Source organism: Heterodontus francisci, chromosome 1 (assembly GCF_036365525.1).
Source record: "Heterodontus francisci isolate sHetFra1 chromosome 1, sHetFra1.hap1, whole genome shotgun sequence".
NCBI classification, from domain to species: domain Eukaryota; kingdom Metazoa; phylum Chordata; class Chondrichthyes; order Heterodontiformes; family Heterodontidae; genus Heterodontus; species Heterodontus francisci.
The window spans coordinates 66,834,992-66,860,868 of NC_090371.1; the positions used below are offsets into that span (position 1 = coordinate 66,834,992).

General features: G+C 44.6%; 1 protein-coding gene across 1 annotated transcript in view; it reads right to left on the minus strand.

Moving 5' to 3' along the window:
- Nucleotides 1–25,877, minus strand: part of dnai1.2 (dynein, axonemal, intermediate chain 1, paralog 2) — a 355,371-nt gene that overhangs the window by 103,944 nt on the left and 225,550 nt on the right. The gene's annotated exons all lie outside the window — the stretch shown is intronic.

The following is a 25,877-nucleotide window of genomic DNA, read 5'->3' on the forward strand; positions in this document are numbered from 1 at the left end:
GACAGCCATTTTGTCTCATACACCAATGCAATGTTTGGTCTACTTAAACCTTATAGAAGAATCTACTGCAGGATTGTAGTACCCCACGAAATGCGCATTTGCTTCTTCCACCTCCCATTATTACTTTTGACGTTTGTATGATTGTGCCTGTGGAACGCTATCCTGGATCCTTGATCACACACTATTACTACATGATGATCAAGATGACAATGGCTATGCCCAACCTATCACATTTTGATGTGCATTCTGAGCCTTCATCTGTGTTTCCATGTTGGCAGAAGTGGCTGCAATGATTTGAGGACACAATGGTGGGCTTTGGAATCACCGATAAGAGATAAAAGGCCTCGCTTCTCCACTACGGAGGTGAAGAATTAGAAAATATTTTTGAGACACTTATGCCTGTGCAAAATGACTACGACTCAACAAAAAATGCACGACCAACTTATTTCACATCCAAGAAGAAGTCAATACATGAAACAATTATTTTATGACGAACCAAGCAAGATGGACCTGCGCGGGAGGGGACATGAGGAAATATGTTTTCATCCAGAGGGTGGTGGGTGTCTGGAATTCACTGCCAGGAATGGTGGTGGAGGCAGAAACCCTCAATTCTTTTAAAACGTACCTGGACATGCACCTGAAGTGCTGTAACCTGCAAGGATATGGACCAAGTGCTGGAAGGTGGAATTAGATTGGGTGGCTAGTTTTCGGTCAGCACAGACACGATGGGCTGCTTCGCGTCCTTCTGTGCTGTAGTTTTTCTCTGGTTCTATGGTTTTATGGGAGCACCTAACAGCAGGAGAGGATAAATACAGAGGGAGGCTCGGGGCATGCACCTACATTCAGGGAGCGAAGATGAACTGGACCTGTGTGGGAGCACTTAACAGCTTCAGAAGTCGACGTACGCTGACTGAGTTTGAAAAAAAAAATCTAACAGTGACATCACAGGAAAGTTGTAAGGTGATTGGTTGGTGAGTAACTACTGTTAGGGAGTGTCTGTAAATAGCTCGGTAAGTACACTGCCATTAAGGTGCATGAGTTAATAGCTGGAAATTAGAAAAACATAAAATTAAAATTAAAATTTAAGCAGTTACCTTACAATTGATTAAGACACACAAGCAGAAGGGAAGCAAGAAGCTGGTGCGTCTACTGTTCTGTTTTATTTTTCAGTGGTAAGGTTTATTGCATTACCAAGGTTGAAATTAGTACAGTAAGTGCTGGTGAGAAGAGGCATTAATTTAAAAAAATTAAGAAAATAATTAATTCATCAATTAAAATACAATCAGGCTGGTAGAGCAGGTGATGTGTTGCAGCTGCAGTATGTAGGAGCTCGTGGACATCAATGTGATCCACTGCAACCACATCTGCAGTGTCTACTGCTCGAGGAGCTTCGGCTCAGAGTATCTGGATGCCAAGCTACAGACACTGTGATGAATCAGAGAGGGCGAAAGTTACCTGCACACATTGTTCCAGAAGGCAGTCACACTCCTTAGGATAAGGTCTTCTGATTTGGTCAGTGGTTAGGGGCAGAGGCTGTGCCTGTGAGTAAGGCAGGTAAAGGGATTGAGAAGGCAGAAGTGGAGGATCCTCATCCCTTGCAATTGTCCAACAGGTTTGAGGTTCTTCCAGCTTGTATGGATGACAGCGAGGGCTGCAGGGTGGATGAGCATGGCACCGTGGTACAGGAAGCCATTCAAGCGGGGGGAAGTAAATAGGAGTGTAGTGGTAATAGGAGATAGTATAGTCAGGGGGATAGACACAGTTCTCTGCAGCTGAGAGCGAGAATGCAGAAGGCAGCGTTGCCTGTCCGGTGCCAGGGTTCGGGACATCTGCTCAGGGCTGGAGAGGAACTTGCAATGGGAGGGGGAGGATCCAGTTGTTGTGGTCCACTTGGGTACCAATGAAATAAATAGGACTAGGAAAGAGGTTTTGCATAGGGAATATGAGCAGCTAGGGGCCAAATTAAAAAGCAGCGCCTCCAAGGTAATAATCTCTGGATTATTACCTGAGCCACAAACAAATTGGCGTAGGACAAATAAGATTGGAGAGTTAAATGAGTGGCTCAAAGATTGATGTGGGAGAAATGGGTTTTATTTCATGGGGCACTGGCACCAGTACTGGGGAAAGTGGGGGCTATAACATTGGGAGGGTCTTTACCTGAACCATGCTGGGACCAGTTCTGGCGAGTAGGGAGGGCTTTAAACTAAATAGTTGGGGCAAGGGATCAAGTGATGGAAGATGTGATAATTTAAAGGGAAAGGAGAAGACAATAAGGGTAATGATAATCAGAGTGTGGCAGGGAGGAACATAGATTACAAAGTTAAGAGTGCGCCAATAGTTAAGGCTAGAAGTCGTAAACTGATGGGATTGGGGGTGGGTTCGGGTGAAGGGAGATTTAGAAATGCAAACAGAAAGGTTGAGGCATGGGAACAGTACAGAGGTATGGGTAAAAACAAGCAGAATGGGAGAGGAAGGGACAGAGAGTTTAACAAAAATTGTACATCAGTGAATAAGGTCATTGCAGGGAATAGAAGCAAAAAAATGAAATTAAAGTTCTTTATCTGAATGCGTGAAGCATCTGCGATAAGATAGATGAACTAGTGGCACAAATAGAGGTAAATTATTTAGATCTAATTGCCATTACAGATACATGGTTACAAGGTGATCAAGGTTGGGAAATAAATATTCCAGGGTACACAATATTTAAGACATATAGACAGATTGGCAAAGGAAGAGGGGTAGTCTTGATAATAAAGGATGACATAAGGACATTAGTGAGAAAGGATCTGGCCTCAGAAGATCATGAAGTAGAATCAGAATGGGTGGTAATTAGGAATGGCAAGAATCAGAAACCACTGGTGGCAGTAGTTTACAGGCCCCCTAACAGTAGTTATACTGTTGGACAGAGCATTAAACAAGAAATTATTGGAGCTTGTAACAAAGGCGATGTAATAATTGTGGGGACCTTAATCTTCATATAGACTGGGAGAATGAAATTGGCAAGAGTGGTCTAGAAGATGAGTTTGAGAACATTTTCAGGACAGTTTCTTGGAGAAATACGTTGTAGAACTGACTATGGATAAAGCTATCTTAGATATAGTATTATGTAATGAAGCAGGGTGAATCAGTAATGCCATAGTAAAAGATCCACTGAGAAATAGTGATCATAATACCATTAAATTCTATGTTAAGTTTGAAAGTGACATGCTCTAATGACACAGAAGAATCTTAAACAAAGCCAATTACATAGGTATGAGGGGAGAGCTGGCTAAGGTAAATTGGGTAAATACACTAAAAGGTATGGCAGTAAATGAACAGTGGGTAACCTTGAAAGAAATAATTAAAAATGTGCAACAAAAATACATTCTGTTGAAAAACAAAAACTTAGCAAGAAAGACCCATCCATGGCTCACTTAGGGAGTTAAGGATAGTATTAGATTAAAAGAGGCTTACAATGTTGCAAAAAAAGTAGCAAGACTGAGGATAGGGAGTTTTTTAGAAACAACAAAGGGCCACCAAAAAGCAGATAAAAAAGGAAAAACTAAAATGAGAGTAAACTAGCCAGTAATACAAAAACAAATTTAAGAGCGTTTATAGGTATATAAAAAGGAAGAGAGTAGTTAAAGTAAACGTTAGTCCCTTAGAAGCAGAGACAGGAGAAATTATCATGGGGAATGAGGAAATGGCAGAGGCATTGAACAAATATTTTGTGTCTGTCTTCACAGCATAAGACACAAGTTTCAAACCAGAAATAGATGGTAACCTAGGGGCTAAAAAGAGTGATGACATTAAGAAAATTAATATCAGCAGAGAAAAAGTATTGGAGAAACTTAAGGGACTAAAATCCGACAAATCTCCGAGACCTGATGGCCTACACCCTAGGGTTCTAAGTGATAGCTGCAGAGATAGTGGATGGGCTAGCTATGATTTCCAAACTTCCTTAGATTTGGGAATGGTCCCATCAGATTTGAAGTTGGCAAATGTTACTCCGCTTTTCAAGAAAGGAGGGAGAGAGAAAACAGTGAACTACAGGCCAGTTAACCTAACATCAGTCGTTGGGAAAATTTATTTATTTAGAGATACAGCACTGAAACAGGCCCTTCGGCCCACCGAGTCTGTGCTGACCATCAACCACTCATTTATACTAATCCTACATTATCCCCCTACCTATACTAGGGGCATTTTATAATGGCCAATTTACCTATCAACCTGCAAGTCTTTGGCTGTGGGAGGAAACCGGAGCACCCGGCGAAAACCCACGCAGACACAGGGAGAACTTGCAAACTCCACATAGGCAGTACCCAGAATTGAACCCGGGTCGCTGGAGCTGTGAGGCTGCGGTGTTAACCACTGCACCACTGTGCCGCCTGTAATGCTGGAATCTATTATTAAGGAAGTCTTAACAGTGCCCTTAGAAAAGCATAGTATGAATAGAACAAGTCAGCATGGTTTTAGTAAAGGGAAATCCTGCTTGACAAATTTATTAGCTTTTTGAGGATGTAACTACCAGGGTAGATAAAGAGGAAACAGTAAATGTAGTATACCTGGATTTCCAAAAGGCAATCAATAAGGTGCCACACAAAAGATTAATGGGCAAGATACTGGGCAGCGCAGTGGCGCAGTTGGGCAGTGCAGTAGTTAGCACCGCAGCCTCACAGCTCCAGCGACCCGGGTTCGGTTCTGGGTACTGCCTGTGCGGAGTTTGCAAGTTCTCCCTGTGACTGCGTGGGTTTCTGCTGCGTGCTCTGGTTTCCTCCCACAGCCAAAGACTTGCAGGTTGATAGGTAAATTGGCCATTATAAATTGCCCCTAGTGTAGGTAGGCAGTAGGAGAATTGAGGGAAGGTGGGGATGTGAGAGGGAAAATGGGATTAATGTAGGATTAGTATAAATGGGTGGTTGATGATCGGCACAGACTAAGGGTTCATGGAGTTGGAGGTGATATATTATCATGGATAGAGGATTGGTTAATGGACAGGAAGCAAAGAGTGGGCATAAAGGAGGCATTTTCAAGTTGGCAGGCAGTGAATAGTGGAATGCCGCAAGGATCAGTGCTGGGGTCTCAGCTATTTACAATCTACATGAATGACTTAGGTGAAGAGGAACACAAAGAGCAAGAGTAGGCCATACAGCCCCTCTAGCCTGCCCCGCCATTCAATAAGATCATGGCTGATCTGTCCCCAGTCCTCTTTCGGGACTGCTCCTCATAACCCTCAACTCACCGAGATTTCAAAAATCTCAAATTTCAAAAAGAGTAATGTATCGAAGTTTGCTGATGATACAAAGGTAGGTGAAAAGTTAAGCTGTGGGGAGGATACAGAGAGGCTGTAGAGAGATACAGACAGGTTAAGTGAGTGGGCAACAAGGTGGCAGATGGAGTATAATGTAGGGAGGAGTGAAGTTATTCACTGTTTGTAAGAATAGAAAAGCTGAATATTTTTAAAAGCTGTGAAACATGTAAGTGTTGCTATTCAAAGAGACTTGGATGTGTTTGTACAAGGAACACAGAAAGTTAACAAAAACATTGTCTCGAGAGACAATGGGCAAGTGCTTGGAGGTGGTCAGTGGTTTGTGAAGCAGTGCCTGGAGTGGCTATAAAGGCCAATAGTAGAGTGACAGATTCTTCCACAGCTGCTGCAGATAAAATTGGTTGGCGGGGCTGTTACATAGTTGGCTCTCCCCTTGCGCTTCTGTCTTTTTTCCAACCAACTGCTAAGTTTTTTCGACTCGCCACACTTTAGCCCCGCCTTTATGGCTGCCCGCTGGCAACCGACTCCCACGACTTGTGATCAATGTCACAGGACTTCATGTCACGTTTGCAGACGTCTTTAAAGTGGAGACATGGACGGCTGGTGGGTCTGATACCAGTGACTAACTCGCTGTACAATGTGTCCTGGGGATCCTGCCATCTTCCATGCGGCTCACATGGCCAAGCCATCTCAAATGCCGATGGCTCAGTAGGGTGTATATGCTGGGGATGTTGGCCGCCTCGAGGACTTCTGTGTTGGAGATACGGTCCTGCCACCTGATGCCAAGGATTCTCCGCAGGCAGCGAAGATGGAATGAATTGAGACGTCGCTCTTGGCTGACATACGTTGTCCAGGCCTCGCTGCCGTAGAGCAAGGTACTGTGGACACAGGCTTGATACACTCGGACTTTTGTGTTCCATGTCAGTGCGCCATTTTCCTACACTCTCTTGGCCAGTCTGAACATAGCAGTGGAAGCCTTTCCCATGTGCTTGTTGATTTCTGCATCGAGAGACAGGTTACTGGTGATAGTTGAGCCTAGGTAGGTGAACTCTTTAACCACTTCCAGAGCGTGGTCGCCGATATTGATGGATGGAGCATTTCTGACAACCTGTTCCATGATGTTCGTTTTCTTGAGGCTAATGGTTAGGCCAAATTCGTTGCAGGCAGCCGCATTCCTGTCGATGAGTCTCTGCAGACACTCTTCAGTGTGAGATGTTAATGCAGCATCGTCAGCAAAGAGGAGTTCCCTGATGAGGACTTTCCGTACTTTGGTCTTCGCTCTTAGACGGGCAAGGTTGAACAACCTGCCACCTATCTTGTGTGGAGGAAAATTCCTTCTTCTGAAGACTTGAACGCATGTGAGAGCAGCAGGGAGAAGAAGATCCCAAACAGTGTTGGCGCGAGAACATAGCCCTGTTTCACGCCACTCAGGATAGGAAAGGGGTCTGATGAGGTGCCGCTATGCTGAATTGTGCCTTTCATATTGTCATGGAATGAGGTGATGATACTTAGTAGCTTTGGTGGACATCCGATCTTTTCTAGTAGTCTGAAGAGACCACGTCTGCTAACGAGGTCAAAGGCTTTAGTGAGATCAATGAAAGCAACGTAGAGGGGCATCTGTTGTTCGCGGCATTTCTTCTGTAGCTGGCGAAGGGAGAACAGCATGTCAATGGTGGATCTCTGCTCGAAAGCCACACCGTGCCTCAGGGTAGACACGCTCAACCAGCTTCTGGACCCTGTTTAAAGAGACTCGGGCAAAGACTTTTCCCACAATGCTGAGCAGGGAGATTCCACGGTAGTGATTGCAGTCACCACAGTCACCCTTGTTCTTATAGAGGGTGATGATACTGGCATCGCGCACGTCCTGTGGTACTGCTCCCTCGTCCTAGCACAGGAAAAGCAGTTCGTAGAGTGCTGAAAGTATAGCAGGCTTGGCACTCTTGATTATTTCAGGGGTAATGCCGTCCTTTCTAGGGGCTTTTCCGCTGGATAGAGAATCAATGGCATCACTGAGTTCCGATTTTGTTGGCTGTACGTCCAGCTCCTCCATGACTGGCAGAGACTGGGCTGCATTGAGGGCGGTCTGAGTGACAACATTTTCCCTGGAGTACAGTTCTAGGTAGTGCTCCACCCAGCGGTCCATTTGCTTGCGTTGATCAGTGATTGTGTCCCCTAATTTAGATTTGAGGGGGGCGGTCTTCTTGATGGTTGGCCCAAAAGCTCTCTTAATGCCATCATACATTCCTCTGATGTTTCCGGTGTCAGAGGCCAGCTGAATATGACTGCATAGGTGTTGCCAGTAGTCATTTGCGCAGCGCCTGGCTGTTCTTTGTGCAGAGCTTCTGGCTGCTTTAGGTGCTACGGATGTTAACTCACTGGTTCCCCTTTATCTACCGTACTTGTTACATCCTCAAACAACTCTAATAAATAGGGCAGGTGGTGTAGTGGTATTATTACTCGACTAGTAACCCAGAGACCCAGAGGGTATGGGACATGGGTTCAAATCCCACCACGGCAGAAGGCAGAATTTGAATTGAATTAATTTTAAAAATCTGGAATTAAAAGCTAGTCTAATGATGGCCATGAAACCATTGTCAATTGTTGCAAAAACCCATCTGGTTCACCAATGTCATTCCTTTAGAGAAGGAAATCTGCTCTCCTTACCTGCTCTGGCCTAGATGTGACTCCACACCCACGGCAATGTAATTGAATCTGAAATGGCCGAGCAAGCCATTCTGTTGTATCTAACTGCTACAAAGTCAATAAGGAATGAAACTGGATAGACCACCCAGCATCGATCTAGGAAACGACAACGGCAAACCCAGCCCTGTCGACCCTGCAAAATCCTCCTTACTAACATCTGGGGCTTGTCCTATAGACTAATCAAGCAACAGCCTGACGTATTCATACTCACCTAATCATACCTGACCATGTCCCAGACACTGCCATCACCATCCAAGCTGGTGGGACAGGACATACCCAGCAGAGGTTGCAGCACAGTGGTATACAGTCAGGAGGAACCCATGAAGTCTCATGGTATCAGGTCAAATATGGGCAAGCAAACCTCCTGCTGAATACCACCTACTGCCCCCCCACTCAGCTGATGAATCAGTACTCCTCCATGTTGAACAGCACTTGGACAAAGCATTGAGGGTGGCAAGGGCGCAAAATGTACTCTGGGTGGGGGACTTCAATGTCCATCACCAAGAGTGGCTCAGTAGCACCAATACTGACTGAACTGGCCCAGTCCTAAAGGACATAGCTGCTAGGCTCAGTCTGCAGCAGGTGGTGAGGGAACCAACAAGAGGGAAAAATATACTTGACCTCGTCCGAACCAATCTGCCTGCTGCAGATGCTTCTGTCCATGACAGCATTGGTAGGAGTGACCACCACACAGTCCTTGTGGAGTCCCATCTTCACATTGAGGATACCCTCCATCGTGTTGTGCGGCACTGCCACCATGCTAAATGGGATAGATTTCAAACAGATGTAGCAATGCAAAACTGGGCCTCCATGCGGCACTGTGGGCCATCAGCAGGAACAGAATTGTACTTAGACACATTCTGTAACCTCATGGCTCAGCATATCCCCCACTCTACCATTATCATCAAGACGGGGAACAACCCTGGTTCAATGAAGAGTGCAGGAAGGCATACCAGAAGCAGCTCCAGGCATACCTCAAAATGAAGTGTCAACCTTGTGAAACTACAACCCAGGACTACTTGCATGTCAAACAGCGTAAGCAGCATGCGATAGACAGAGCTCAGCAATCCCACAACCAACGGATCAGATCTAAGCTCTGCAGTCCTGTCACATCCAGTCGTGAATGGTGGTGGACAATTAAACAACTCACTGGAGGAGGTGGCTCCACAAATATCCCCATTCTCAATGATGGGGGAGCCCAGCACATCAGTGCAAAAGATAAGCCTGAAGCATTTGCAACAAACCTCAGCCAGAGGTGCCGAGCTGATGATCCATTTCGGCCTCTTCCTGAAGTCCCAGCATCAAAGATGCCAGTCTTCAGCCAATTCAATTCACTCCGCATGATATCAAGAAACGATTGAAGGCACTGGATACTGAAAAGGCTATGGGCCCTGACAACATTCCGGCAATGGTACTGAAGACCTGTGCTCCAGAATTGCCGTGGCCTTAGCCAAGCTGTTCCAGTACACCGACAACACTGGCATCTACCCTGCAATGTGGAAAATTGCCCAGGTATGTCCTGTACAGAAAAAGCAGGACAAATCCAACCCGGCCAATTACTGCTGCATCAGTCTACTCTCAATCATCAGTAAAGTGATGGAAGGTGTCACCGACATTGCTATCAAGCGACACCTGCTTAGCAATAACCTGCTCAGTGACGCTTAGTTTGGGTTCCACCAGGGCCACTCAGCTCCAGACCTCATTGCAGTCTTGGTTCAAACATGGACAAAAGAGCTGAACTCAAGAGGTGAGGCGAGAGTGACTGTCCTTGACATCAAGGCAGCATTTGACGGAGTATGGCATCAAGGAGCTCTAGAAAAACTGCAGTCAATGGGAATCGGGGAAAACTCTCCACTGGCTGGAGTCGTACTTAGCACAAAGGAAGATGTTGGTGGTTGTTGGAGGTCAATCATCTCAGCTTCAGGACATCACTGCAGGAGTTCCTCAGGGTAGTGTCCTAGGCCCAACCCTCTTCAACTGCTTCATCAATGGCCTTCCTTCAATCATAAGGTCAGAAGTGGGGATGTTCACTGATGATTGCACAATGTTCAGCATCATTCACGACTCCTCAGATACTGAAGCAGTCCATGTAGAAATGCAGCAACACCTGGACAATATCCAGGCTTGGTCTGATAAGTGGCAAGTAACATTCACGCCACACAAGTGTCAGACAATGACCATATCCAACAAGAGAGAATCTAACCATCTCCTCTTGATATTCAGGCCAAAGCAGCCAGCTTGATTGGCACCCATTCACAAACATTCACTCCCCCCACCACCGAAGCACAGTGGCAGCAATATGTATCATCTACAAGATGCACTGCAGCAATGCATCAAGGCTCCTTAAACAGCACCTTCCAAGCCCGCGACCTCTGCCACCTAGAAGGACAAGGGCAGCAGAACATGGGAACACTACCACCTGCAAGTTCCACTCCAAGCCACACACCATCCTGACTTGGAACTATATTTCCATTCCTTCACTGTCACTGGGTCAAAATCCTGGAACTCCCTTCCTAACAGCACTGTAGATGTACCTACCTGACATGGACTGCAGCAGGTCTAGAAGGCAGCTCACCACCACCTTCACAAGTAAATTAGGGGTGGCCAATAAATGCTGGCCTAGCCAGTGATGCCCACATCCCAGGAACGAATAAAAAAATTGTCAAAAACAATTTTTCTTTCATAAAACCATGCTGACTCTGCCTGATTGCATTATGATTTTCTAAATGTCCTGCTACTACTTCCTTCATAATGGATTCGAGCAATTTCCCAATGATAGATGTTAGGCTAACTGGCCTATTGTTTCCTGCTTTCTGCCTCCCTCTTTCCTGGAATAGAGGTGTTACATTGGAAGTTTTCCAATCCGCTGGGACCTTGCTAAAACCTTCAGTGCTTGCTTGACCTCGACACCATTGAGCATGTTAGAGATGAATATATCCCTTTGATCTCGCCATACAAGTTGTCAAGAAACCCAAGAGCAGGAACAAGATCAGGATTTACATCGATATCTGGTCACCAAACAAAGGAATACAACAAGAAATACATTTGACAGTGACAGTTAACAATATCATCGAGAAAGTGAATGGTACCAAATACTTTGCTAAACTTCACCTCAATGTAGGCCACCATCAAACCGAGCTTGCAGAAGTATCAAGGTATCTTACAGGGTTCTCCACTCACATCAGGCTCTTCTGATACAAGAGACTCACCTTTGGAGTCAATTCAGCAGCTGAGGTATTTCAGCACATGATTCAGTCTGCACTGCAGGGACGCTGAATATCAGTGATGACATTCTCATCTACAGTCGCACTGAAAGTGAACTTGAGATATGCCTACATGCATGCCTACGAAGTCTTGGAGAATGGAACCTGAACAAAGACAAGTGCCTGTACAATTAAAGCAAAATTGAATTCTTCGGTCATGTATTCAGTGGTGAATCACAGAATTGTTACAGCGCAGTAGGAGGCCATTCGGCCCATCGTATCCACACTGGCTCTCTGAAAGAGCAATCCCCTCAGTTCCATTCCACTGCCTTCTCCCCATAACCCTGCACATTCCTGCTTTTCATATAACTGTCTAATCCCCTCTTGAATGCTTCAATTGAACCTGCCTCCACCACGTTCTCAGGCAGTGCATTCCAGACCTTAACCACTCATTGCATGAAAAAGTTTTTCCTCATGTCACTTTTGCTTCTCATTTCAAATACTTTAAATCAGTGCCTTCTCGTTCTTGATCCTTTCATGAATGGGAACAGTTTCTCTCTATCTACTCTGTCCAGACCCCTCATTTTGAATCCCTCTATCAAATCCCTCTCAGCCTTCTCTTCTCCAAGGAAAACAGTCCTACCTTTTCCAATCTATCTTCATAACTGAAATTTCTCATCCCTGGAACCATTTTCATGAATCTTTTCTGTACTCTCTCCAATGCCCTCATGTCTTTCCTCAAGTGCGGCACCCAGAACTGGACGCAATACTCCAGTTGAGGCCGAACTAATGTCAAGCAAATTCAACATAACTTCCTTGCTCTTGTACTCTAGGCCCCTACTAATAAAGCCCAGGATACTGTATGCTTTATTAACCGCTCTCTCAACCTGTCCTGCCACCTTTAATGACTTATGCACATATATACCGAGGTCCCTCTGCTCCTGCAGAATTGTGCCCTTTATTCTATATTGTCTCTCCGTGTTCTTCCTAATAAAATGAATGACTTCACATTTTTCTGCATGGAATGTCATCTGCCACCTGTCTGCCCATTCCACCAATTGTCTTTGTGCTTTTGAAGTTCTACACTATCCTCCTCACAGTTCACAATGCTTCCAAGTTTCATACCATCTGCAAACTTTGAAATTGTGCCCTGTACACCAAGGTCTAGGTCATTAATATATATCAGGAAAAGCAAGGGTCCCAACATTGATCCCTGGGGCACTCCACTACAAACCTTCCTCGAGCCTGAAAACATCCACTAACCGCTACTCTTTGCTTCTTGTCACTCAGTCAATTTCATATCCATGTTGCTACCGTCCCTTTTGTTCCATGAGCTACAAGTTTGCTCACAAGTCTGTTGTGTGGCATTGAAAGTCCATGTGCACCACATCAACAGCATTGCCCTCATCGACACTCTGTTACCTCCTCAAAAAACTCCAGCAAGTTAGTTAAACATGATTTTCCTTAAGAAATCCTTGCTGACATTCCTTAATTCAGGTAAAGTCAAAGCCATTGCAAATGCTGCAGAAAGTGCTTGAATTCTGGAGTCTGCTTGGGCTCATCACAAACTGTAGTCATTTCAATCCCGACCTTGCTATGCTGTCTGCCTCCCACGGTGATCTGACAAAAGAGACCACCAAGTGGGAGTGAACTAAATCACACAAACAAGCTGTACACCAGATCAAACAACAGTTGCCAGCAAGTTGCACAAATGCCTACTTTGACCCTGAGAAAATCAGCCAGCTAGTCATGGCTGCAAGCCCAGTTGGCTTCAGCGCAGTTCTCATGCAGAAAGACAAAGCAGGTCACTCATCAATCGTCACGAAATCAAGCAGATCATTAATGCCTGCAGAACAACGATGTGCGCAAAGAGAGAGAAGCACTTTGAATCACATGGAGCATCCTACACTTTCATCTCTACTTGTATGGAAGTGAGTTTGAAGTGTTAACCAATCATAGGCTACTAGTGAGCCTGTTCAATAATCCACATCGCAAGCCACCTATTCAAGTAGAGTGTTGGATACTCAAACTACAAGACTACGAGTTCCATGTTAAGTATCAGCCAGTCAAGCTTAACCGAGGAGATTATCTTTCACGCCATCCTTTGCCGATAATCAGTTCTACTTGTTGCGAAGAACAGACTGATGAACAACATCTTAACTGTGAGCGCAAACACGGTGCCAAAGTCGCTAAAATTAACTGACATCAAAGTGGCAACAAAACAAGATGAAGCACTGCAGCTATGTATGACAGCTATGAAATCACGAAACTGGAAAGAGGTGATCGAGAGAGTGTGTATAAACTAAAAGGGTGATGGAAGCAGAGACAATCAATGACTTGAAAAGGAAATTCTATGGTCACTTGAAGGAAATAGACTTGCAGGGCTAGGAGGATCAAGTGGGGGAGTGAGACTGACTGAATAGCTCCGTGAAGAGTTGGCATGGACTAGATGGGCCGAATGCCCTCTTTCTGTGCTGTAAATGACTCTATGGGCTGGATTTTACCTTAGGCGGACGGGAATTCGCCACCGACATAAAAGTCGCTTGAGGGAGGAAGTCCCGCCTCAGTGAGCTGCCAGCCAATCAGTGGGCCAGCAGCTCTTAGTCCCAGCAGTGCCACCGGGAGCGGTGGCCACTAATGGGACTGCAGCCCAGCTGACGACATGGAGCCAGGAGTGAAGGTAAGTTGGGCATGCCTCACCTGGCGGATTGGTTGTGCCCTTGTGAGGCTGAGGGTGGTCGTTTGGGAGAGGGAGGGGTGTGTCTTGGGTCCCAGGGGTGGGTTGGGGGGCAGGAGCAGCTCTCAATTGGACACCCTGTACCGGACTGCCATGGCACGCTCCCGGCCCACGGAAAGGCTGGCAGCTATCGCTGGGCTGCCTTTCACGTCCCCAGCACTCCCGCCTGCCATGGGTAAAATACCCGTGGAGGCGGGCGAGGGCCGTTAAGTGGCCGTTCTCCCCCCCCCCGCCCGACTGGAGGCGGGGGTGGGGCGGGAAGGCCTCCTGGAACCTCCCGCTCAATTTTACGCCGCACCCATCCGCCCCCACGCCACCATCCGACCCGCTGGGGCAGGGCAAAATTCAGCCCTGTGACTTACACACTACAAGGTCCTCACAATGTTCAAAATGAGCTCACAGCTGCAACCACTTTTGACATCATGTTGTGTGGCAACTGCATTGTCATTCCATAGTCATTGAAAGAATGTGTTGTAGAAATAGCACATGAGGGTCACCAGGAAATTGCAGAACCAAGCAACTTCTTCAGGGAAAAGCTACAGTTCCTGGAAACTCTCCGCATGGTGGAGCACAAAATCAATCAGTGTTTGCCATGTCAAGCAACCATAATGTCAGATCTTCATGATCCGCTCAACATGTCTGAACTACCTGCAGGCCCATGGTTTGAATTGGCATAGACTTCGCAGACTTGCCCATTGATGAGCACTTGCTTGGTGTCAGTGATGACTACAGCATATTCCCAGTCATAGAAATAGTTACATCTACCTCAGCGCAAGCCGTCGTCCCAAGGCTTGACAATATTTTCGCTTGTTTTGAAGTCCCTCAAACAGTTGGAAGTGACAATGGACCCCAATTCAACAGCGATGAGCCTGGGCTTCACTCACTGACAAATCACACCCTTTTGGCCAAGAGCTAATGGAGAAGTTGAGGGATTCATGTATACCTTGAAAAAAGTGATCTGTAAAGCTATTGCTGAGAGCAAGTAATGGAAGCAGGGGTTGTATCATTTTCTTCTGCAATTACAGAGCGACTCGTCACTTGACCACTGGAAAGCCTCCAGCTACACTCATCTTTGCGCATCCTATGTGCACATGTCTTCCTGAGATACCCCACAAAGCCAATGATCAACAAGCATGATCAAGGACAGAAAGATCACATGAAAGCAAACACAGAGCAAAACATGAAATGCATACTACATTGCTAAAGCCAGGAGACAATGTGCTTGTAAAATATAATGGTTATTTTAGCAAACAAACCACCCCCATGATGTCCAGCCATTTGTCATGACATACACAAAAGGGTCACTGATCACTGCTAAGCGTGGTTTGCAAATCAATCAGAATGCAACATTCTTCAAAGTGTTGCAAACACCATCTGCAAACGTTGTGTCCGATCCAGACATCAACATTCCAGAGGAAGTTAAATGAGACAACACCTGATGTCACACATCGATATCCTACTCATGAGCAGAAACGTCTGCCACATTTAAGCAATTATATTCCAAACTGAAGTAATGTCCAAACAGAACAATGTAAGCAAACCACTGAAACTCTCATTTACCAAGAAGGGGAAGGATGTAGTGTAGTGTTCATTTGGTATGTACTGTATTGTTCATTTGAGGCCACTGTACATGCCACCAGAGGAAGTCAATAATAAAGGTTCAGTTTACAGCAGCGATCCAGAAGGTAATGCTGTGTGTTTCTTCCAGACATTTACCATAGCAAATATACAATGTGAGATCTTACAGGGAAGTACATCCTTCCTCAGGTAAGGAGACCAAAACTATACACAGTACTCCAGGTGTGGTCTCATCAAAGCCCTATATAATTGCAGCAAGACTTCCTTATTTAGATACTCCAACCCCATTGCAATAAAGGCTAAAATACAATTTATCTTCCTAATTGTTTGCTGTACCTACATATTAATTTTCTTAGATAGATGAATTAATGGTACAAATAGAGATAAATGGGTTTGATCTAAGTACCCATTAATGAGACATGATTGCAGGGTGACCAAAGTTGCATACTAAATATTCCAGGATACTTGTCTTTTGGAAAAGATAGGCAAAATAGAAAAGGAGGTGGGGCAATCCTGATAGTAAAGGATGAGATAAAGGCAGTAGGGAGAAAGAACCTTAGCCTAGAAAATCAAGATGTCCAATCAGTATGGGTGGAGTTGTGAATTAACTGAGAAAATACTGGGGGAACTAGTTTTGAGGTTCCCTAACAGTAATCACAGTGTTGGACAGAGTATAAATCAGGAAATTAGAGGAGCATGGAACAAGGGTCCTGCCATAATCGTGGAGGAATTTCATCTTCATACAGAATGGGCAAATCAAATTGGCAAATGTATTTTGGAGGGTGAGTTAATGAAATGTATTTGAGACAGTTTTCTAGAACAATATGTCAAGCAACCAACTAGAGAATAGGTTATTTTATATCTAGTATTGTGTAATGGGACAGGGTTAATTAGTAATCTTATACTAAAGGATCCTCAGGGGAAAAGTAATCATAATATGATAGAATTTCATCTTAAGTTTGAGAATGATGTGGTGAAGTCTGAAGCTCGGGTCTTAATTTTAAATGAAGTCAATTACAGAGGTATGAGGGGAAAGTTGGTGAGGTAGATTGGAAAATTATATTAAAAGATATGACAGTAGATAAGCAATGGCAAATAGTTAAAGAAATTATTCATAAATCTCAATGAACATACATTCCCTTGAGGAATAAAAGCTCACTGGAAAAGTGATACAATCAGGCTTACTAGAGGAGTTAAGGATCGTATTAGATTAAAAGAAAAAGCTTACAATGTTGTCAAAAGATTTGGAAGGTTTTAAAAAAACAGCAAAGGACGACAAATAAATTGATAAAGAGAAAATAGAATGAAAGAGTAAACAAGCAAGAAATATAAAAAGAGATTAAAAGGAAGAGATTAGCAGAAGTAAATATGGATAGAGACTGGAGAAATTATGAAGGGGTATAAGGAAATGGCAGCAACGTTAAACAAATATTAAACAGTAGGTATTAGTAGGTATAATACTTCCTGCCAAATTTTCCTTTCTACACAGTGCCCAGCCAATTATTAATGCTCAGTCAGTAAAAACAAAAATCTGCCCCAATAATTTCAGTTTTAGTTTTGAAAATAAAAAGCTTTTCAACTTCCTTTTTCTGCCAGTTCCCTCCCCTCCTGCTGATCTGAATGCATCAACTCCAATTGTAGCATGACTGTTGCCTTGCTTAAAATCATTTAAGTCAGCACACTGGGGATCTCCCTGAGCTACATGGCTAAACTATTTATAGTCTTAAGCAGATTTAAGGTGATTAGCAAAAGAACCAATGCAACATGAGGAAAAAATTTTTTTACGCAGCGAGTGGTTAGGATCTGGAATGCACAGCCTGTGAGGGTGGTGGAGACAGATTCAGTAGTGGCTTTCAAAAGGGAATTGGTTAAGCACCTGAAGGGAAAGAAAATTGCAGGGCTACAGGCAAAGGGCAGGAGTGGGGTTAGTTAAGCTGCTCTTGCAGAGAGCCAGCAGGGAGTCAAGGACCAAATGGCCTCAACGTTAAACAAATATTAAACAGTAGGTTTTTATTTTTAGTGTTTAATTCACTGCCACTTCTCTTCCAGGAATGCCTACCTTGAAGAAGTTTTGCTCTTCTGTCCGACAGGATTTTCGTTTGTCTCTTTTACCTTGTTCACCTTCATTGCTTTCTATTTACCTCCTGGTGTTTGATAAGGTATCTACCAAAACTCGTTTTCACAGCCACATCTCCTTCCTCAGTGACTGTCTCCGGCTCCGACTGATTCCACGTGGATTCCAACTGCAGTTTCACCCATCATGCTTTGAAACCACCCAGGATCACAGGTATCTCCGAGAAATACAACGTTCCTCGGACTGCTACTCTCGCCGCATCCTGAGATCCACACTCAGTGCTATGCGCCGCCATATGCACACACTGGACCTCTCTCTCCAGCAGCACCGTCTCACCTTATCTCAAATCTGTTGTACTCCGCAGTTTCATCTCATCTTACGTCTCATCCGACGTATTAACAAAAAACTTTTTTTCTCCCTTTCAGGTGTTAAGGAACGCAAGCTCCAGCAGCTGATGGGGACTAATGCCCCTCCAGATCCTCCTTCCGCTTCACTTCCCTCTGACCCCACCCCTTCTGATCTGACCCCTTGCCGTGTATTCACTATACCCTCTGACCTCCCCCTCTCTGATGCTGAGCGTTCTGTACTCAGCAAAGGTCTCAGTTTTATCCCCTTACGCCCCCACCTCAATGAATTTCGCGCTCGGCATGACGTTGAGCTCTTCTTCCGTCGCCTCCGCCTCCGGGCTCACTTCTTCGACCAGGAGTCCTCCCCCCGACCAGCAGACCCATTCACCCGCCTCCAGCATTCTCCCTCTACCTGGACCCCTCCCCCTGGCCTTTTACCCGCTCTTGATCTCTTCATTGAAAACTGTCGGCGAGACATTGGTCGTCTCAATTTCTCTGCCCCTCTCACTCACTCTAACCTGTCCCCCTCTGAACTTGAGGCACTCCGTTCTCTCAGGTCGAACCCCGACATGGTCATCAAACCTGCAGACAAGGGTGGTGCTGTTGTTGTATGGCGTACCGACCTCTACCTTGCAGAAGCTCAACGCCAACTCACAGACACCTCTTCCTACCTCCCTCTGGACCATGACCCCACCACCGAACATCAAGCCACCGTCCAAAGGACTGTCACTGACCTCATCTCCTCTGGAGCTTCCAACCTCATAGTCCCGCAACCCCGGACAGCCTCCTTCCCAAAATCCACAAACGGGACTGTCCCGGCAGACCCATTGTGTCAGCCTGCTCCTGCCCCACTGAACTTATTTCTTCCTATCTAGACTCTATCTTTTCTCCGCTGGTCCAGTCTCTCCCCACCTACATCCGTGACTCTTCTGACGCCCTACGTCATTTTGACAATTTCCAGTTTCCTGGTCCCAACCGCCTCCTCTTCACTATGGACGTCCAATCGCTCTACACCTCCATCCCCCACCAGGATGGTTTGAGGGCTCTCCGCTTCTTCCTGGAACAGAGGCCCAACCAGTCCCCATCCACCAACACCCTCCTCCGCCTGGCTGAACTTGTTTTCACATTGAACAACTTCTCCTTCAACTCCATGCATTTCCTTCAAGTAAAAGGTGTCGCTATGGGTACCCGCATGGGTCCTAGTTATGCCTGTCTTTTTGTGGGATATGTCGAGCATTCTTTGTTCCAGTCCTACTCAGGCCCCCTCCCCCAACTCTTTTTCCGGTACATTGATGACTGTATCGGTGCCATTTCCTGCTCCCGCCCCGAACTAGAAAACTTTATCAACTTTGCTTCCAATTTCCACCCTTCTCTCACCTTTACATGGTCCATCTCTGACACTTCCCTTCCCTTCCTCGACTTCTCTGTCTCCATCTCTGGGGATAGGTTGTCTACCAAAATCCATTATAAGCCCACTGACTCCCACAGCTACCTCGACTACACTTCTTCACACCCTACCTCCTGTAAGGACTCCATTCCATTCTCCCAGTTTCTCCGTCTCCGACGCATCTGCTCTGATGATGCTACCTTCCATGACGGTGCTTCTGATATGACCTCATTTTTCCTCAACCGAGGATTTCCCCCCACTGTGGTTGACAGGGCCCTCAACCGTGTCCGACCCATTCCCCGCACCTCTACCCTCACCCCTTCCCCTCCCTCCCAGAACCGTGACAGGGTTCCCCTTGTCCTCACTTTTCATCCCACCAGCCTCCATATCCAAAGGATCATCCTCCGCCATTTTCGCCACCTCCAGCGTGATGCCACTACCAGTCGCATCTTCCCCTCCCTTCCCCTGTCAGCATTCCGAAGGGATCGTTCCCTCCGCGACACCCTGGTCCACTCCTCCATTACCCCCACCACCTCGTCCCTGTCCCAGGGCACCTTCCCTCGCAATCGCAGGAGGTGTAATACCTGCCCATTTACCTCCTCTCTCCTCACTATCCCAGGCCCCAAACACTCCTTTCAGGTGAAGCAGCGATTTACTTGTACTTCTTTCAATGTAGTATACTGTATTCGCTGCTCACAGTGTGGTCTCCTCTACATTGGGGAGACCAAGCGCAGACTGGGTGACCGCTTTGCGGAACATCTCCGCTCAGTCCGCAAGCAGGACCCTGAGCTTCCGGTTGCTTGCCATTTCAACACTCCCCCCTGCTCTCATGCTCACATCTCTGTCCTGGGATTGCTGCAGTGTTCCAGTGAACATCAACGCAAGCTCGAGGAACAGCATCTCATCTACCGATTACGCACACTTCAGCCTGCCGGACTGAACATTGAGTTCAATAATTTCAGAGCATGACAGCCCCCCACTTTACTTTCATTTTTAGTCATTTTTAGTTATTTTTTCTTCCTTTTTTTTAACATTCCTTTTTACATTTTTTACAATCTTTTTTTGCATTTATTTCATTTCATCTTCGTTTGTTCAGTTTGCTTACCCACTGTTTTTTCAGGTTGTTTTTCTTCAGGTTTGCACTTGCTGCTGTTCAATATTCAGTATATTCACACCTAATCTGTACTCATGCTTTGTCTTTCAACACACCATTAACATATTGTTTGCCTTTGCTCCGTGACCTTTTGGTCAGCTATGTGGCCTGGTCCAATCTGCACCTTCTCCTTTGTTATCTCTTGCCCAACCCCCACCTCACTTGTTTATAATCTGTGACTTTTCTAATATTTGTCAGTTCCGAAGAAGGGTCGCTGACCCGAAACGTTAACTCTGCTTCTCTTTCCACAGATGCTGCCAGACCTGCTGAGTGATTCCAGCATTTCTTGTTTTTGTTTCAGATTTCCAGCATCCGCAGTATTTTGCTTTTATTAAACAGTAGGTTGCTGCTCACAATGTGGTCTCCTCCACATTGGGGAGACCAAACGCAGATTAGGTGACTGCTTTGCAGAACACCTCCGCTCAGTCCGTAAGCATGACCCCCAAGCTTCCGGTTGCTGGCCATTTCAACAACCCCTCCCACCCGCTCTCATGCTCACATCTCTGTCCCGGGATTGCTGCAGTGCTCCAGCAAACATCAACGCAAGCTCGAGAAACAGCATCACATTTATCGATTAGGCATGCTACAGCCTGCCGGACTGAACATCGAATTCAATAATTTCAGAGCATGATGGCCCCCCCCCTTTTTATGTTTAGTTATTTTTTATTTTTTATTTGGTTATTTTATTTTAGGTTTTTTAGTGTGTTCAGTTTGTTTCTACTGTGCCTTCCCACTGTTTCTGTTTTTTTTAAATTTTAATGTTGTGCTTGGAGTGCTTTGTGCTTTACAGTAGATTCACACCCTCCCTGTACTAACGCTTTGTCTTTCAGCACACCATTAACATACCATTTGCATTTGTTCCATGACCTTCTGGTCAGTTATTCTCTGTGACCTTGTCCTATCAACACCTCTTTTGTTATCTGTTGCCCCACCCCCCGCTTTACTTGCTTAAAATCTTTTACATTTGTAATATTTGTCAGTTCTGAAGAAGAGTCATTGACCTGAAACGTTAACTCTGCTTCTCTCTCCACAGATGCTGCCAGACCTGCTGAGTATTTCCAGCATTTCTTGTTTTTAAACAGTCGGTATCAGCTTTTGTGAAATCAGCTTAATACCCAACACCAAATGCCCTAGCCAGCACACAATACGTACACATTAACATAAATTAGCATTACAAAGATTCACAGTGTCAACTAAGCAAATTCTGATAGGAAAGGGGAGATTAAAACAAACTTCTATTAATTGAAGGATAAAATGATGGTTCCTGCAAATCACATTAACTAGAATGCTATCTTTTTAAGTGTAACTATATGCAAGATTGCACCACAAAATTCTTCTTTGATTTCATGACATGTTTGTGAAAGAAGTAATTTCATGTTGGTTTAAACTGCATTATAATAACAACAGATAATGCTTTAGGTCACAGTGGAATCTCCATCCTGCTTTAAGCAGAACTTGAGAGACTGATATTCGTTGGCTTTATACCTTATCTGTTCCAATCTTTCCTGCCACCCACATATGTGGGCAGCAAATGAAATATGCTTAAGAGCATTTACTGCTGGCAGTTGATGAAGCATATAAAGGATTCCTTGTCTCTTAACTTATTTCCATCTCCTTTGTATCATAGATCGTAAAAACAGCAAGCAGAATAAAATCGCATTGTGTTTATATAATTAATCAAAATGTAGCATATTACAGTGAATCACCACAATTTTTCCAGTCTTTATTATTTTAATTACCATTTTAGGTAGAATCTAGAGACCAAAGTCATTTTTTGCATGTTGCTGCAAACATTTCTGCAGTGTTTTGCAGTGTGATATTTTAAATAGACTTTCATTCCAGTTAGAAAATTCATAGGCTTGAAATAAACCAGTATATGGGAAAGGTTTCACTCACGTCTATCACATGAGTAAGGACTTTTTTTCATTCTTAGGATGTGAGCCTTGCTGACAAGAAAAGCATTAATTACTCATCCCTAGCTGACCTGCGAAGTGTTGATGGGTTTGTAGTCATTTTGAAACAACTGAATTGCTTGCTAGGCCACTTCAAAGCACTATTAAGAGTCAACTATGTTGGTGTGGGACTGGAATCACATATAGATCAGACTGGGTAAGTGTCATGCTAGGTCCGTCAATTTTGTCATGAACATTGATTTTTAACTGTTGTTGGAGCGAGGAAATGACTTGTTAAACAGATCAGACGTAGCTGGAAAAAAGCATTTACATACTAACAGACATCGAAGGTGAGGAAGTGCATTCCAGGGCCTGCTAAGGAGGATACAATCCACAAGGGCCAGGACTGGTTCGACCAGCTGGTCACATGACTAACTGGCTGCTCCAGGGTTTTCTTTTGAACTGGACACAGAGAGTTTGAACTCAGAAAGACTGTTTGCTCCTGCACTGAGAAGATCTCTCCTGTCCGCTCCCATCTCTTTCTCACAAACCTCTGAATCCACTGAAGACACATGAACCCCAAGAGAGAAAAGTCCCCTCCAGAGAATAAGGGTTAAGAAGAATACTGGGCCCCAACGAAAAGCAAGATCTATCTACAATCAAGGACTCTACAGTGAGCGCAAAGAACTGTAGCAAAAATTCTTCAGATATTGCCTCAAACTTTTTCCACTTTATTTCTTCTGCTCTTTTCTATCTCTATTTGCATGTGTGTATTGCTTATGCATGCTAGCGTGGGCACATCGTGTATCCGTAGGCTTCAACCGAATTAGAGTTTAAGGTTAAGTTTAATAAATGTCAACTTTTCTTCTTTAAACCTAAGAAAACCTGTTTGTGCTGGTTTCTTTGCCTTATAATTGAAAAGTGGTGAACAAGGATTCGCCAAGAGGGACATAAAAACACAGTGTGTTTAAAAGTAAAACCCTCTTACAGTAAGACCAGGTGAAGGCTGAGAGAGACCCCTAGACACCTTTCTCACTTGGTCGTAACAGTAAGGATGGCAGGTTTACTTCCCAAAATGACACTAGTGAATCAGTTGAGATTTTACAACAATTAAATAGCTTTTTAGTCTTTAGGCTTTCAAACTGCAATGAAGAACTTACATAGAAGAGTGGAGAGTATGGATAGGGGCCTCAAGAGCATCACTACACTTCTTCATTGTTGTCAAAAAGAACATGACGGTGGCATTGGTTCCATGGCAGAGGTATGTGGTATCCTCTTTCAGGATGATAGCATGTTAAACTTGCTAACCTCTGGCCCAGAGCCCTTGTTAGTTCCACACACTGCTTTCTTAACCTGCACTATCACCTTCAACAATTTGTGCACATATCCTCCCAGGTCTCTCTGTTCCTGCACCTCCTTGATTTGTGCCATCTATAAATTTTGAAATTGTGCCCTGTACAACCAAGTCCAAGTCATAAAGCTGTGCTCCTGGTACTGACCCCTGGGGAGCCCCACTGCATACCTTCCTCCAGTCCAAAAAATAACTGTTCACAACCACGCTCAGTTTCTTGTCTTTTAACCGATTTCAAATCCATGCTGCCTCTGCCGCTTTTATTCCATGGACCTCAACTTTGCTAACAAGCATATTATGTGCCACTTTATCAAACGCCTTTTGGAAATCTATATACACCACATCAACCACATTATGCTCATCAACCCCTCAATCAAGATCATTAAACACAATTTGTCTTTAACAAATCTGTCTGGCTTCCCTTAATTAATCCATACTTTTCCAAGTGTCTTTTAATTTTTTCCCAGATTATTATTTCTAAAAGCTTCCCCACTACCAAGGTTAGACTGACCGGCCTGTAGTTGCTGACTTTATCCTTACACCTTTTTTGAAGAAGGGCATAACATTTGTAATACACCAATTCTTTGGCACTACCTCTGTATCTATGGAGGATTGGAAGATTATGGCCAGTACCGCAGCAGTTTCCACCCCTACTTCCCTCAGTAACCTAGGATGTACCCCATTTGGACCTGTCTACTTTAAGTACAGTCAGCCTTTCCAATACCTTTATTAGCCGAGGCATAGAATATAAGAGCAGGGAGGTTATGATGGAGCTTTATAAAATGCTAGTTAGGCCGCAGCTGGAGTACTGTGTACAGTTCTGGTCACCACACTATAGGAAGGAGGTGATTGTACTGGAGAGGGTACAGAGGAGATTCACCAGGATGTTGCCTGGGCTGGAGCATTTCAGCTATGAAGAGTGACTGAAAAGGCTAGGGTTGTTTTCCTTAGAGCAGAGAAGGCTGAGGGGAGATATGATTGAGGTATACAGAATTATGAGGGGCATTGATAGGTTAGATAGAAAGAAAATTTTTCCCTTAGCGAAGGGGTCAACAACCAGGGGGCATAGATTTAAGGTAAGGTGCAGGAGGTTTAGAGGGGATTTGAGGAAATTTTTTTTTCACCCAGAGGGTGGTTGGAATCTGGAACGTACTGCCTGTTTCTGTGCTGTATAATTCTATGACTATGACTCTATGACCTCCTCTTTATCATTTTTTTAGTCTATCCAATCTCTCAACTACCCTTTCTTTTATTGTGACTTTGGCAGTTTTGTCTTCTTTGGTAAAAACAGATGCAAGTACTCATTTAGTTCCTCAGCCATGCCCTCTGCCTCCATGCATAGAACTCTTTTTGGTTGCTAATTGGCCCCATCCTTCCTCTTACTACTGTCTACTAGTTATATGTCTATAGAAGACTTTTGGATTTCCTTTTATATTGGCTGTCTATTCACATACTCCCTCTTTGCCTCTCTTATTTCTGTTTGACTTCCCCTCTGAACTATCTATATTCTACCTGGCACTCACTTGTATTATCAACCTGACATCTGCCATACACCCTCTTTTTCTGCTTCATCTTACTCTTAATCATCATCCAGGGAGCTCTAGTTGTGGTTGTCCTACCTTTTGTCCCTATGGAAATAGACTGTACACGAGCCATCTCTCTTTAAAGGGCACCCATTGTTCGATTACAGTTCTGCCTTCCAATCTTTGATTCCAATTTATCTGGGCCAGATCTGTTCTCAAATTAACCCTGTTCCAATTAAGTGTTTTTACTCGAGATTGCGCCTTGTCCTTTTCCATAATATAAACCTTATGACACTATGATCATTGCTCCCTAAATGTTCTTCTACTGACACTTGTTTCGCTTGACCCACTCATTCCCCAGAACCAGATCCAGCAAAGCCACATTCCTCGTTGGGATGAAAGCATACTGATCAAGAACGTTCTGCTGAATACACTTCAGAAATTCTTCCCCTTTCTGCTCTTTGAACTATTGTCCCCAGTCTATATTAGAATAATTGAAGTCCCCTCATTATCTAGTATTAACTAGTAGTTTCTAGTCGACTTCAGTCAATGTTATAAAACTGCTCACATTTGTCTCTAGTCAGAAACCTCTTCTCCTTGAACTGTAGGGCGCCGGAAGATAGATATTTAGATTGTTACACCAATTCAGGGATATCCAGAATTTGATCAAGATTTTTCATC